Raw genomic sequence first — 12,859 nt, 5'->3', positions numbered from 1 at the left:
GTTCAGACAATAAAAAAACTAATTAACGTCTATGCATAATTTATTAAAATGTACTGGATCCTATTCCGAAATCGTCAATGCACTGTATTCATTAACTTCTAATTGATTTCACACTCCAACAGACCATAAATACACCGCTTCATGAGGCACCCTTCATTTCTATTATTACGCTGCATAAAACCTACCAAAAGCTAATGAGCTCTGTAGTTTTCTCTTTCTATTGAACCTGAAATGGAGCAAAAAAGTAATCAGGGTGAAGATATAATAAGAAACTAATGCCTCCAAGGACACAACCATTTCGATCAATTCATCTCAAACTCTTTTTACACTTGCCCCTCATCAAGTGAATCCTACGCTCAACTAAAAGCGAATATTCCCATCTTTGACCTTAGCCTTAGGTTGGCAAGAAGGGACTTTTACAAATATGAAAGGATAATAAATAGAGTTGACTCAAGGGGGCTGAAAATCAGCCTCCCGAAAAGGCCTCTTACCGTCAGAAAGCGGCAACCAAGCAGCAGAGTCGAATGGCCGCCGATTTGGGGTCGAATGGCCACCACGAGTGAAATTCACGTCGGGGGGGGGGGGGGTTTTCCGGCGGCCCCCACTTCCTCCCCGCTGCTGCCGACCCCTCCTAAGTGCGTAATCAAAGCCCGCACCTCCAGCTTGAGAAATTGTAGATCCGTCGCGCGGTGCCCCCGACAGCTTTTTCTGTTGGTGCACCTTGCTTTCAGTGTGTGAGATATGGCTGTGCGGTGGGGTAATTAAAGGCGAGGTCCCACAGCCGCGGCCGCCATGGTTTTTTTTTTTTGTCGGCCGACTGCCAGGTCGGGCCGACAATTATGCCCCTGGGTTTGGCCGGGCTGCCAACAGACAGCCTAGCACCCGCTCTTGGGTGCCAGGCCGCTGGCCCGGCCGAAACCCTCCCTGGTGGCCCAGCAGCCCGAAGTTTTAAAATGGCGAAGGCTCTCCCCTTTAAGCTCCACTGATGATTGATTGCGGCTCTGTCCCGCCTGCACTTCCACCCCTCTCGTCCATCTTCAGCTTACCGCCCCACTTCTACCTGAAAAAAAATGACAAAGAGTTAAATTTTGCGAAAGAGGCGATCTGATCCCGCGCGGCGGTAAAAAAAAACTTTAAAAACGGTAGGCTTTCTGTCGGGTCTGAATTTCTACCCCAAGGAATGAAAGAGTCCAAATCTTATTGTTATAATGATAGTCCACAACATCTAGTCACATATAATACAATAACTATTGAACCAATTCAAGGAATGATGGAAATCACAGCAATCCAAAAATTTTAAGCAATGGTAATCAAGCGGAGAGCTATCTGAAGAAGCTTGACTAAGCAATATAAAACAAGCATTGCACACCCAGCAATCATGAAAAGGCAAGACTTTGCAAATGTTTCTCTGTAAGGTCATAATTAAGTTGCAATTCTTAAACAGTTTAACGCCCTTGCTAAATTAGAGGATATAAGAATTTCATTCCAATTATTTTTACACTACTATTGCATAGCACGTTTTCAAGTCCAACTAGAAATCTAACTGAATATTTCAACTATCATTGCATCTGTGAGAATCAGGGGGGAAACTCTCCACTGGCTGGAGTCATACCTAACACAAAGGAAGATGGTTGTGGTGGTTGGAGGTCAATCATCACAGCCCCAGGACATCACTGCAGGAGTTCCTCAGGGCAGTGTCCTCGGTCCAACCATCTTCAGCTACTTCATCAATGATCTTCCCTCCATCGTGGCAGTAAAGGTCGCTGATGACTACACAGCGTTCAGTGCCATTCGCAAAAACTCCTCATATAATGGTGCAGTCCATGCCCGCATGCAGCAAAACCTGGACGACATTCAGGCTTGGGCTAATAAGTGGCAAGTAACATTCATGCCACACAAGTGCCAGGCAATGACTATCTCCAACAAGCGAGAGTCTAACCACCACCCCTTGACATTCAACGGCATTACCATTGCTGAAACCCCCACCATCAACATTCTGGGGCCGCATTGACTAGAAACGTAACTGGACCAGCCACATAAATACTGTGGCAGCAAGAGTAGGTCAGAGGTTGGGTTTTCTATGGCAAGAATCTCACCTCCTGACTCCCCAAAGCCTTTGCACCATCTACAAGGCACAAGTCAGGAGTGTGATGGAATACTCTCCACTTGCCTGCATGAGTGCAGCTCCAACAACACTTAAGAAGCTCTACACCATCCAGGACAAAGCAGCCCGCTTGATTGGCACCCCATCCACCATCTTCAATATTCACTCCCTCCACCACCAACGTACCATGGATGTAGTGTGTACCATCTACAAGATGCACTGCAGCAACTCACCAAGGCTTCTTCGGCAGCGCCTCCCAAACCTGTGACCTCTACCACCGAGAATGTCATGTATCCTATATGGCTACTGTTGGTACCATCACAAGGTGTGCCACCAGAGGGCACATCAGTGGGAGACTTGTAGGTTACCTGTACCGGTGTGCCTGGCCTAGTATAAAAGGCAGGCCACCAGGTGTGATCCTCACTCTGGAGTTAACTAATAAAGGACTAAGGTCACCACAGTTCAAGTACAACACATTGCCTCGTGGAGTCATTACTAGAGCATCTAGGACACAACAGAGAAAGACAATGGCAGCAGACGCATGGAACACCACTAACTCCACGTTCCCCTCCAAGTCACATGTCATCCTGATTTGGAAATATATCACCGTTCCTTCATTGTCGCTGGGTCAAAATCCTGGAACTCCCTCCCTAACAGCACTGTGGGAGTACCTTCACCACAAGGACTGCAGTGGTTCAAGAAGGCGGCTCACCACCATCTTCTCAAGGGCAATTAAGAATGGGCAATAAATGCTGGCCTTGCCAGTGACATCCACATCCCAGGAACAAATTTTTTAAAATCTGCATCATGTATGGCTCGAAGGAACAATATAACTGAGATGTACAGGAGCCTGACTAAGGATGAAGGGACTGGTTTTCATTTTTAAATAACTGAGATTTGCCAGTCCTCCATGGCTTCAAAAAATGTCGCAACCCTCGGATTGCTTTGAACTTTTTTGAGAAAAGCAACAGATATCGAAGTCCACTTGCAATTCTTGTTTTATGATCCATTCAAGTAAAAAAGGATGAAGCAACAAGAGAAAAAAACATTTAAAAAATGTCAGTAAAGGAGAGACCAGTTCATGAAATAAATGTACCATCTTCAACACGGGAAACCTAGAAATGTGATTAAGGTTGAATCGGGCGGAACCACCGCGACCCACCACCCGTAAAAAGAGCGCAGTATTTTGGTGACGCCCTGTTAGGCTTTGTGCACATTGTAATTGCTCAAAAACATCCCTTTTTTAAAGTCACACCACGCGTACAATGATAGGTAGATATGGATCCTGTCTCTATTATGTCATACATAGGATTCCTTGCGCAGACCTCTTCAATTCCAATCGGTCACTGTATGGTCAAGATGTTTCAACAGATGTTCACATCAACTCCAACGACCGGCAGAGTACATCCTAACTCCGCCGAGGTTGAAGCACAGCAGCCTTTTAAAGGTCGCGACATGTGATCTACAACATGGCGTCCATAACACTGTGATGCGTTCTGGTTAGTTCTGATATGTCCTTACTATACTATACAGTATAAATGCACATGAGGCCCATACTTGAGAGGTCACTCTGTGACCAGTTACCTTTATTACCAAGACCTCAAGTGATGAAGGTTGGTGGAGCTTCCCCTTTTATACCTGAAAGTCCAGGTTAGCAGTGTCTCCCACAAGTTCGCCCCTTGTGGTCAATGTTCTCAAGGTGTACAATTTAGGTCAGCTTATACATGGGTTACAATGACAGTTGAATACATGACAAGTTCCACTTTTTGTGGGTGGTTTTTTTGAGCGAGCGATATTGTGGGCGATATGTGTACGAGGTGATGAAATTGACGGTGGGCGATCTTAATGGCCGCTAGTTTGGGTAAATATGCTCGCCGGGCGTTAATATTGAATCGGCGTTAATTCCATGAGGAAAGTAACGCTGGGTGATAATATGGCTGTTGAATTCGTCCATTCTGCTGATATCACCCAGAAAAAGTGGGAGAGCAGTAATATTTTTTCTCGGCGTTAAGCCTATTGGGAAAATAATGCTCGCCGATAAGTCTCCTAAAAAAGCCCGTCAGTTTCCATTTTGTGCCAAAATGGGCAATATCTGGGCATTAGACGTCATTTCAGCAGTAAAATGGGTGTTAAGTGGGTGTTAAACAGGCAAAAAAAGTGGAGGTTCTAGCCCATAGTCACAGTTGTAATGTAGGAAACGCACCCGCCAAATTGGCCATAAGTAAATAAACGACCAGATCATCTGTTTGAGGTGTTAGTTGCAGGTTAAATTTTGGTCAGGTCATCCTTCTGAATCAGAGGCGCACATGCTACCAGTGAGCCAAGGCTGACAGGAAATAATGCCTTGTAAGCAATGATGCCTTCTCCGAGGAATGAACTCAGGCCCTTCAGATTACGAGATTGAAACATTATACTGCATCGCAAAAGATTACACACATTTTATTATTGAAAGAGTATATGTTGCAGAATGCAGTGTCACAAAATAATAAGATGGGTTTCGGCCTAATATTCCCCATAGCTCGAGTATCCTTTTCTTTATGCTCATCTGTAAAGAATCTTGAGTCATTTGTTGACATTAAAGGTGAAGTATAAATGCCAATTGTTGTTGAGCTTATAGTGTGAACAGGGAAACAAGCAGAATGGCATACTTTCAAATGAATGGATGTTGAGGAGCATTGGCCAAGGACTAAGATAAGTTCTCCAAACTGTCCTCACAGCCTGGGAAACACAAGGAGAGAAGAGCAAAAATAAATTGACCAGACTAAGCGTTGCTCAGAGAGTTCCCCAGATAAACTTTACAAAGAATATGCTGCTGTTATGGAGATAAAAGAAACACAAGCATGCTATTGCAGGGGTAATTTGATGTGCCATGGCTATATCGTTAAATAACTATAACAAGAGTAATATAAACAGCACTGCGATTATGTCCGTGGTGTTCTGGTCCTTCCTCGCATGCTCCCCGATTGGTACTGCACATGCACACTCGGGGACCAATCTCCAAGGGGATCAATCTGAAATCTGATCTTGTCCTCGAAGGTAACCAATCAGAAATCTGATGTTGCATATAGACATGACCTAGAAACAGTGGCCTAGAAGGTCAGCCATGCAGCACCAGTTTTCGGATGCCAAATGATTTCCTGTGCCTCCAATAAGGTGACATTACGAGCCGGAAGTGCAGCGACCACCATATTGGCAAGTGCCCCCAAAATAGGCTCACACCTGAAACAGGCTTTACGCTCTTTGCATATGCAAATAAGGAGCTTCACACCTATTTGAGAACCCCATTTCAAGATTGGTTTGCCCTGGAACAGCCAACTCTAGCTACACTCAGGTAAACCGGTAGTCTATATTGCCAGCAACGTGGCAGTCTTTCGGAGGACCACTACAGGCTAAAACCAGGAAGGTGAGGTGTTAAAATATACGTCCTGAAAGTGAAGTCGGGAAAAGTGGGAGTGCTCCTCCCGGCCCCACATTCAAAGGACAGAGGCAGGTGTCCTCCACCACCCCCTCCACCCCATTTTCATGTGCCACCCCTGGCCACAGATACCTCCTGACACCATCACCATGGGTTCAAAGTAACACCACTTCCTGATCAACCCCCCTTCCCACTCCCCTTTAATCACTTACCTGAGGGCTGCTGCTTGCATCACAGCGACCTGATGTGCAATCCCACTTTGCCAGCAAGCTGCCTGTTACTCAACGGTAATAAGGTCCGAGTTCCAGCGTCAGATATTGCAACCCGTCTGACTCAAGTAATGGACTGGTGAGTCAGACACAGAGAGCTAGCTTGGCTCCAAACTTTCACCACCTTGATCCTAAAAGCCCAATGCCTATCTACCCCCTCTTCCAAAGAGGATAGCCACCAGTTGTTTATTACACAACTGACAACACTGGATTTGAGGCCTCATTTGATGGATGGCAGGTGGCAAATGAAGTAGTCTTGAAGTGCTGAAAGATGATTGAAGACATGCCGCACAGTTCAGCTAGCACCAGAGCCAGATCACCCACGTTATTATGGCTGGCCCGAGGACACCCACCTAGTAATGGTCAAGGGAAACTGCCTCTGCAGGTTCCAAGTCTGGTAGTGGTAGAACTATGTCATCTGTTGTAAGGACATCTGCTGACAACCTCCATCACAGCGACAGCAATGGCAGTTGAGGCCACCAGAACAATGAAGACAAAACAAACTAATCAAGTTTTACCAGACCTCAGTACCCCTCTCCCCCTCCCACAGTGCTCCCAAATCCCAACCTCCTCCTAATTCCTGTCAGCCCCCAGCCTCCTGATGCTGCCAACCCCTCAAATGCTTTCATGACCCTAGCATGCTGCACAACTTTGACATCCAGAGATTCCACCATTTGAGAACATGCAGAAGGAGACCCATCTGCAGCCAAATGCAGAGCAGGACACTGGCAGTGGCCTGCAGATACATCCATTGAACATCTATACAGGCAGCAAGAATGGTAGAGTTGCTATTTTTATAGATCAGACCTTCACTTAAGTCAGGAGCCTCCAACTTTTTGTCAACCTGTCAGCCAATCAGCAATGGCAGTGAATGGAAATGAGGTAAATAATATGACCACGCAAAATTATGTTAGGACGAGGTGTTAAACTGAGGCCCCGTTTGCTCTCTCATGTGGATATAAAAGATCCCATGGCACTATTTTTAAGAAGAGCAGGGGAGTTATCCCCGGTGTCCTGGCCAATATTTATCCCTCAACCAACATAACAAAAACAGATTACCTAGTCATTATCACATTGCTGTTTGTGGGAGCTTGCTGTGCACAAATTGGCTGCTGCTTTTTCCCACATTACAACAGTGACTACACTCTAAAAGTACTTCATTGGCTGTAAAGCACTTTGAGACATCCAATGGTCGTGAAAGGCGCTATATAAATCCAAGTCTTTCTTTTTCTATATGAGTGATCAAGGTAAATTTTCGTCAATATTTTAATTGGTGGAAAATTGTGGGGGCTGTGCACCGAGGTGAAACTGTTCACCCAGGTGAAACTGTGTTAAAGATTTTTTTTAATTGCCCCATTGTAACTGAGAAGGTGACTGAGAACTTTCTGAAGACATTCTGAATTCTGCTTGCCTATAATAGTCATAGCTCCCCACAAAGTAAAGATACTACCATATCATAGAAATATTGTTTAATATAAAACATACTTGGACTAAGTTTGGGCAGCAGAGTTTTTGATAAGCACAAGTTTATGTAGGGTGGAAGATGGGAGGCTGGCCAGGAGAGTATTAGAATAGTCAAGTCTAAAGGTAACAAAGGCATGGGTGAGGGCTTCTGCAGCAGATGAGCTGAGACAGAGCTGGAGTCGGGCGATGTTACGTGGATGGAAATAGGCAGTCTTTGTAATGGAGCGGATACGTAGTCAGAAGCTCATCTCGGGGTCAAACACAACACTGAGGTTGCAAACGGTCTGGCTCAGCTTCAGACAATTGCCACAGATGGAAACGATTGCCAGGGAATGGAGTTTGTGGCGGGAACCAAAGACAATAGCTTCAGTCGTCCCAATATTTAGTTGGAGGAAATTTCTGTCCATTCAATTTTAGTGTTGGATAAGCAGTGTGACAAATCTGAGACAGTGGAGGGGTCAACATAGGCGGTGGTGAGATAGAGCTGAATGTCATCAGCGTACATGTGGAACCTCGTGTTGTGTTTTCAGATGATATCGTGTATCATGTAGATGAGAGATAGAAGAGGGTCAAGGATAGAGCCTAGGGGGATTGCAGAGTTATCAGTACGGTCACATAAAACTTTCTGGGAAAGAGTGCTTTATCTATGTTCTAAATCATGAAAGAAAATGAATATCATGTGTGACTTAGAAAATGGAAAAAAAAGTAACATATATTACAAACTTAAAGTTAACCTGATGCATATCACCAAGGGGATATAAAGTAAAAATGCACAGAATCTGCTAATGCATTCATATCAGATGTTTTTGTCCACTATTGTAAGGAAAAGATAGCTGGAAAATTGCCCTGGTATGTTCTGTCAACAAAAAGCAGGACAAAACTAATCCGGCCAATTCGGGCCCATCAGTCGACTCTCAATCATCAGCAAAGTGATGGAAGGTGTCATTGACAGTGCTATCAAGTGGCACTTACTCACCAACAACCTGCTCACCGACATTCAGTTTGGATTCCGCCAAAACCACTCAGCTCCAGACCTTATTATCAATCAATCAGAGGCAGTCCCTCGAAATCGAGGAAGACTTGCTTCCACTCTAACAATGAGTTCTCAGGTGACTGAACAATCCAATACGGGAATTACAATCTCTGTCACAGGTGGGACAGACAGTCGTTGAAGGAAAGGGTGGGTGGGGAGTCTGGATTGCCGCACGCTCCTTCTGCTGCCTGCGCTTGTTTTCTGCATGCTCTCAGTGACGAGACTCGAGGTGCTCAGCGCCCTCCCGGATGCTCTTCCTCCACTTAGGGCAGTCTTTGACCAGGGACTCCCAGGTGCCAGTGAGGATGTTGCACTTTATCAAGGAGGCTTTGAGGGTGTCCTTGAAACGTTACCTTTGCCCACCTGGGGATCGTTTGCCGTGTAGGAGTTCCAAGTAGAGCGCTTACTTTGGGAGTCTTGTGTCGGGCATGCGGACGATGTGGCCCACCCAATGGAGCTGGTCGAGTGTGGTCAGTGCTTCAATGCTGGGGATGTTGGCTTGATCGAGAACATTGACATTGGTGCGTCTATCCTTGCAGGAGATTTGCAGGATCTTGCGCAGACAGCGTTAGTGGTATTTCTCCAGCAATTTGAGATGTTTACTGAATACGGTCCATGTCTCTGAGCCACATAGGAGGGCAGGTACCACTACAGCCCTGTAGACCATAAGCTTGGTGCCAGATTTGAGGTCCTGGTCTTCGAACACTTTCTTCCTCAGGCAACCAAAGGCTGCGCTGGTGCACTGGAGGTGATGTTGGACCTCGTCATCGATGTCTGCCCTTGCTGATAGTAGGCTCCCGAGGTATGGGAAATGGTCCAATTTGTCCAAGGCCACACCTTAGATTTTGATGACCGGGGGGCAGTGCTGTGTGGCGGGGTCAGGTTTGTGGAGGACCTTTGTCTTATGGATGTTCAGTGTAAGGCCTATGCTTTCGTACGCCTCGGTGAAGATGTTGACAATGGCTTGGAGTTCAGCCCCTGAATGTGCGCAGACACAAGCGTCGTCGTCTGTGTACTATAGTTCAATGACAGAGGATGGGACGGTCTTGGGTCTAGCCTGGAGGCGACGATGGTTGAACAGGTTCCCACTGGTTCTATAGTTTAGTTCCACTCCTGTGGGAAGCTTGTTGAGTGTGAGATGGAGCATTGCAACAAGAAAGATCGAGAAGAGGATTGGCGCGATGCGCAGCCCTGCTTGACCCCGGTCCGGACGTGGATTGGGTCTGTGGTGGATCTGTTGGTCAGGATCACAACTTGCATGTCATCATGGAGGAGGCGGAGAATGGCAGCAAACTTTTGGGGACAGCCGAAATGGAGGAGGACGTTCCATAGCTCCTTGCGGTTAACAGTGTCAAAGGCCTTTGTGAGGTCAAAGAAAGCCATGTACAAGGGTTGGTGCTGTATTTCTCTTGCAGTTGTCGCACTGTGAAGATCATGTCCATTGTACACCATAGTGGACGAAATCCGCATTGTGACTCTGGGAGGAGTTCTTCAGCCACAGGGAGAAGACGGTTGAGGAGGATTCTAGCAATGACTTTCCCAGTGGCCTACAACAGGGAGATTCCTCTGTAGTTGCCCTAGTCGGACTTGTCCCCTTTTTTAAAGATGGTCACGATCTGAGATCTTCCAATGTGCACTCCTCCTTCCAGATGAGAGAGATGAGGTTGTGCATTCGCGACAATAGTGCCTCTCCGCCATACTTTAATGCCTCAGCGGGGATTCCATCTGCTCCTGCTGCCTTATTGTTCTTGAGCTGACGGATGGCCTTTTCTACCTCGTGCAGGACTGAGGTTTTGCTGAGATGGTGGCGGGTAGCATGCTGCTGGATGGAGTTGAGGACACTCGTGTCAAAGGCAGAGTCTCGATTAAGGAGATCTTTGGAGTGCTCCTTGCAGTGGGCTCTGACTGCCTCAGTGTCCTTGATGAACATCTCCACGTTTTTGGCCAGCAGTGGGGTGGGCCCTTGGGTGTTTGGGCCATGAGTGGACTTAACTGCGGTGAAGAATCCTCATAAGTCATGGATGTTGGCCAGCTGCTGAATCTCCTGTGCTTTCTCCACCCACCATCTATTTTTTAGGTCGCGGGTTTTTTGTTGGACCTCGGCCTTCAGCCATCTGAAGAGCTGCTTTGCTGCTCCCGAGTTGGGTTGTTGCTTTCGGTTCAGAAATGCCTTGCGCTTGCGGTTTATTAGCTCCTGGATCCCCATGTCATTTTCATCAAACCAGTCCTGGTGTTTCCTGGTTGAGTGACCGAGCGTCTCTTCACAGGCACTGGTTACCTCATTACCTCATCACTGGCACCTCATTATAGTCTTTATCCAAACATGTACAAAAGAGATGATTTCCAGAGGTGAGGTGAGAGTGACTGCCCTTGACATCAAGGTATCATTTAACCTTGTGGCATCAAGGAGCCCTCGTAAAATTGAAGTCAATGGGAATCAGGAAGAAAACTCTCGTTGCTGAAGTCATACTTAGCACAAAGGAAGATGGTTGTTCTTGTTGGAGGTCATTCATCCCAGCCCCAAGACAACACTGCAGGAGTTCTTCAGGGCAGTGTCCCAGGCCCAAACATCTTCAGCTGCTTCATCAATGACCTTCCCTCCAGCATAACGTCAGAAGTGGAGATGTTCACTGATGATTGTAGTGTTCAGTTCCATTTTCAACTCCTCAGAGTTAATGCTCGCATGCAGCAAGACTTGGACAACATTCGAGCTTGGGTTGATAAGTGGCAAGTAGTATTAGGCCACACAAGTGCCAGGCAATCACCATTTCCAACAAGTGAGAGTCTAACCCCCGCCCCATGACATTCAACGGCATTACCATCGCCAAATCACCCACCATCAACATCCTGGGGGCGGTCACCATTGACCAGAAACTTAACGAATAAATATTGTGGCTACAAGAGCAGGTCAGATGCTGGGTATTCTGTGGCGAGTGTCTACAAGGCACAAGTCAGGAGTGTGATGGAATACTCTCCACTTGCCTGGATGAGTGCAGCTCCAACAACACTCAAGAAGCTCCACACAATCCAGGACAAAGCAGCCCGCTTGATTGGCACCCCATCCACAACCTTATACACCCACTCCGTGCACCACCGGTGCATCGTGGCTGCAGTGTGTACCATCTGCAAGATGGACTGCAGCAACTTGCCAAGGGTTCATCGACAGCATCTCCCAAACCCACGATCTCCAGCACCTAGAAGCACAAGTGCAGCAGATGCATGGGAACACCATCACCTACAACTTCCCTTCAAAGTTACACACCATCCTGACTTGGAAATATATCGTCGTTGGGTCAAATTCCTGGAACTCCCTTCCTAACAGCACTGTGGGAGTACCTTCACCTCATGGACTGCAGCGGTTCAAGAAGGCGGCTCACCACCACCTTCTCAAGGGCAATTAAGAATGGACAATAAATGCTGACCTTGCCAGTGACGCCCACATCCCAGGAATACATTTTTTTTAACTTTGAGGGGAGGAAGAAGATATGGGGTGAGGGGGAACTATGAGGTGGAAGGGGGAAGAAAATGTCAGAGAGGGGAGGGGCATTTCAGGAAACTTGCCTGCTCATCTCTGTCAACACTACTGGCGGCTGACCACAAGGAGGTCCATAAGACATTTAGGTTTCTGGTTTTCTCTGCTCCCATGGAGCGTGTTTGACTGCTCATTGCCTCCCCTCCAATCTGGCAATACCTTTATCTGTATGGCTCAGTACCAAACCACATGATGCACTGACCCCAGCTGAAACCACCAAGCAAGTACAATATTCCATGTTAGGCAGTTCAGTAAGTTAGTCCAGCAAAGAATGGTGTAATAGTCAGCGAGCTAAAGCATGTTTTTGATTGCTAGGAGATAGAGAAAAAAACTCAACAAGAGCCACAAAGAGACAGAGACAGTTGGCAACAGAATTTGATGCAAATGAACAATCAGCATGAGCTCAGCTGTAGAATGTAAATATGAACAGTTAACATTAGCAAGTCTTAAGAAAAGTGATAAATGAAGAGATCATTAATCTGAACTGGCTAAATATACTAAAATATGTGACCCGTGTTGTACAATAATAAAAACAAGTGTGCATTAGAAATGAAAATTTTTTGTCAATAATTAATGGCTTCAGAATTTTTGTATAAAATGTAATGTATTTTTTCAGAGCAAATTCTGTTGATTAAATAAATTACTTGAAAACAAGCATTGCCATTCTTATGGAAGATTCCCTTCCAATGTGAATGTTTTCAGTACCCTTGAGGCCGGGCAGCGTGACTGCAGACAGAATAAGACACATGAGCATTGTGAAGGTGGGAAAGGTCGATAAGGAAAGATCAGTGATCTTCTCTAATGGCCTAATGGATAAAAACATTGACTAGTGCAGTAGTGAGTTGTGAAAACAAGAAGGCCCCAGCTACAAATCCTGTACATGTACTGAATTATGTGGTCTCAGCTAGCATCTATTGCTTTTTGTAAAGAAGTGATTCCCAACTTCTCTCCTGAATGGCCTGGCTCTGATTTTAAGGTTATGTCCCCTTGTTCCCTACCAGCAGAAAACATTTATCTCTATCTACCTGTAATATATACAGCG

This window comes from Pristiophorus japonicus, chromosome 10 (assembly GCF_044704955.1).
Source record: "Pristiophorus japonicus isolate sPriJap1 chromosome 10, sPriJap1.hap1, whole genome shotgun sequence".
NCBI classification, from domain to species: Eukaryota; Metazoa; Chordata; class Chondrichthyes; family Pristiophoridae; genus Pristiophorus; species Pristiophorus japonicus.
Note: the sequence above shows the minus strand (reverse complement) of the source record.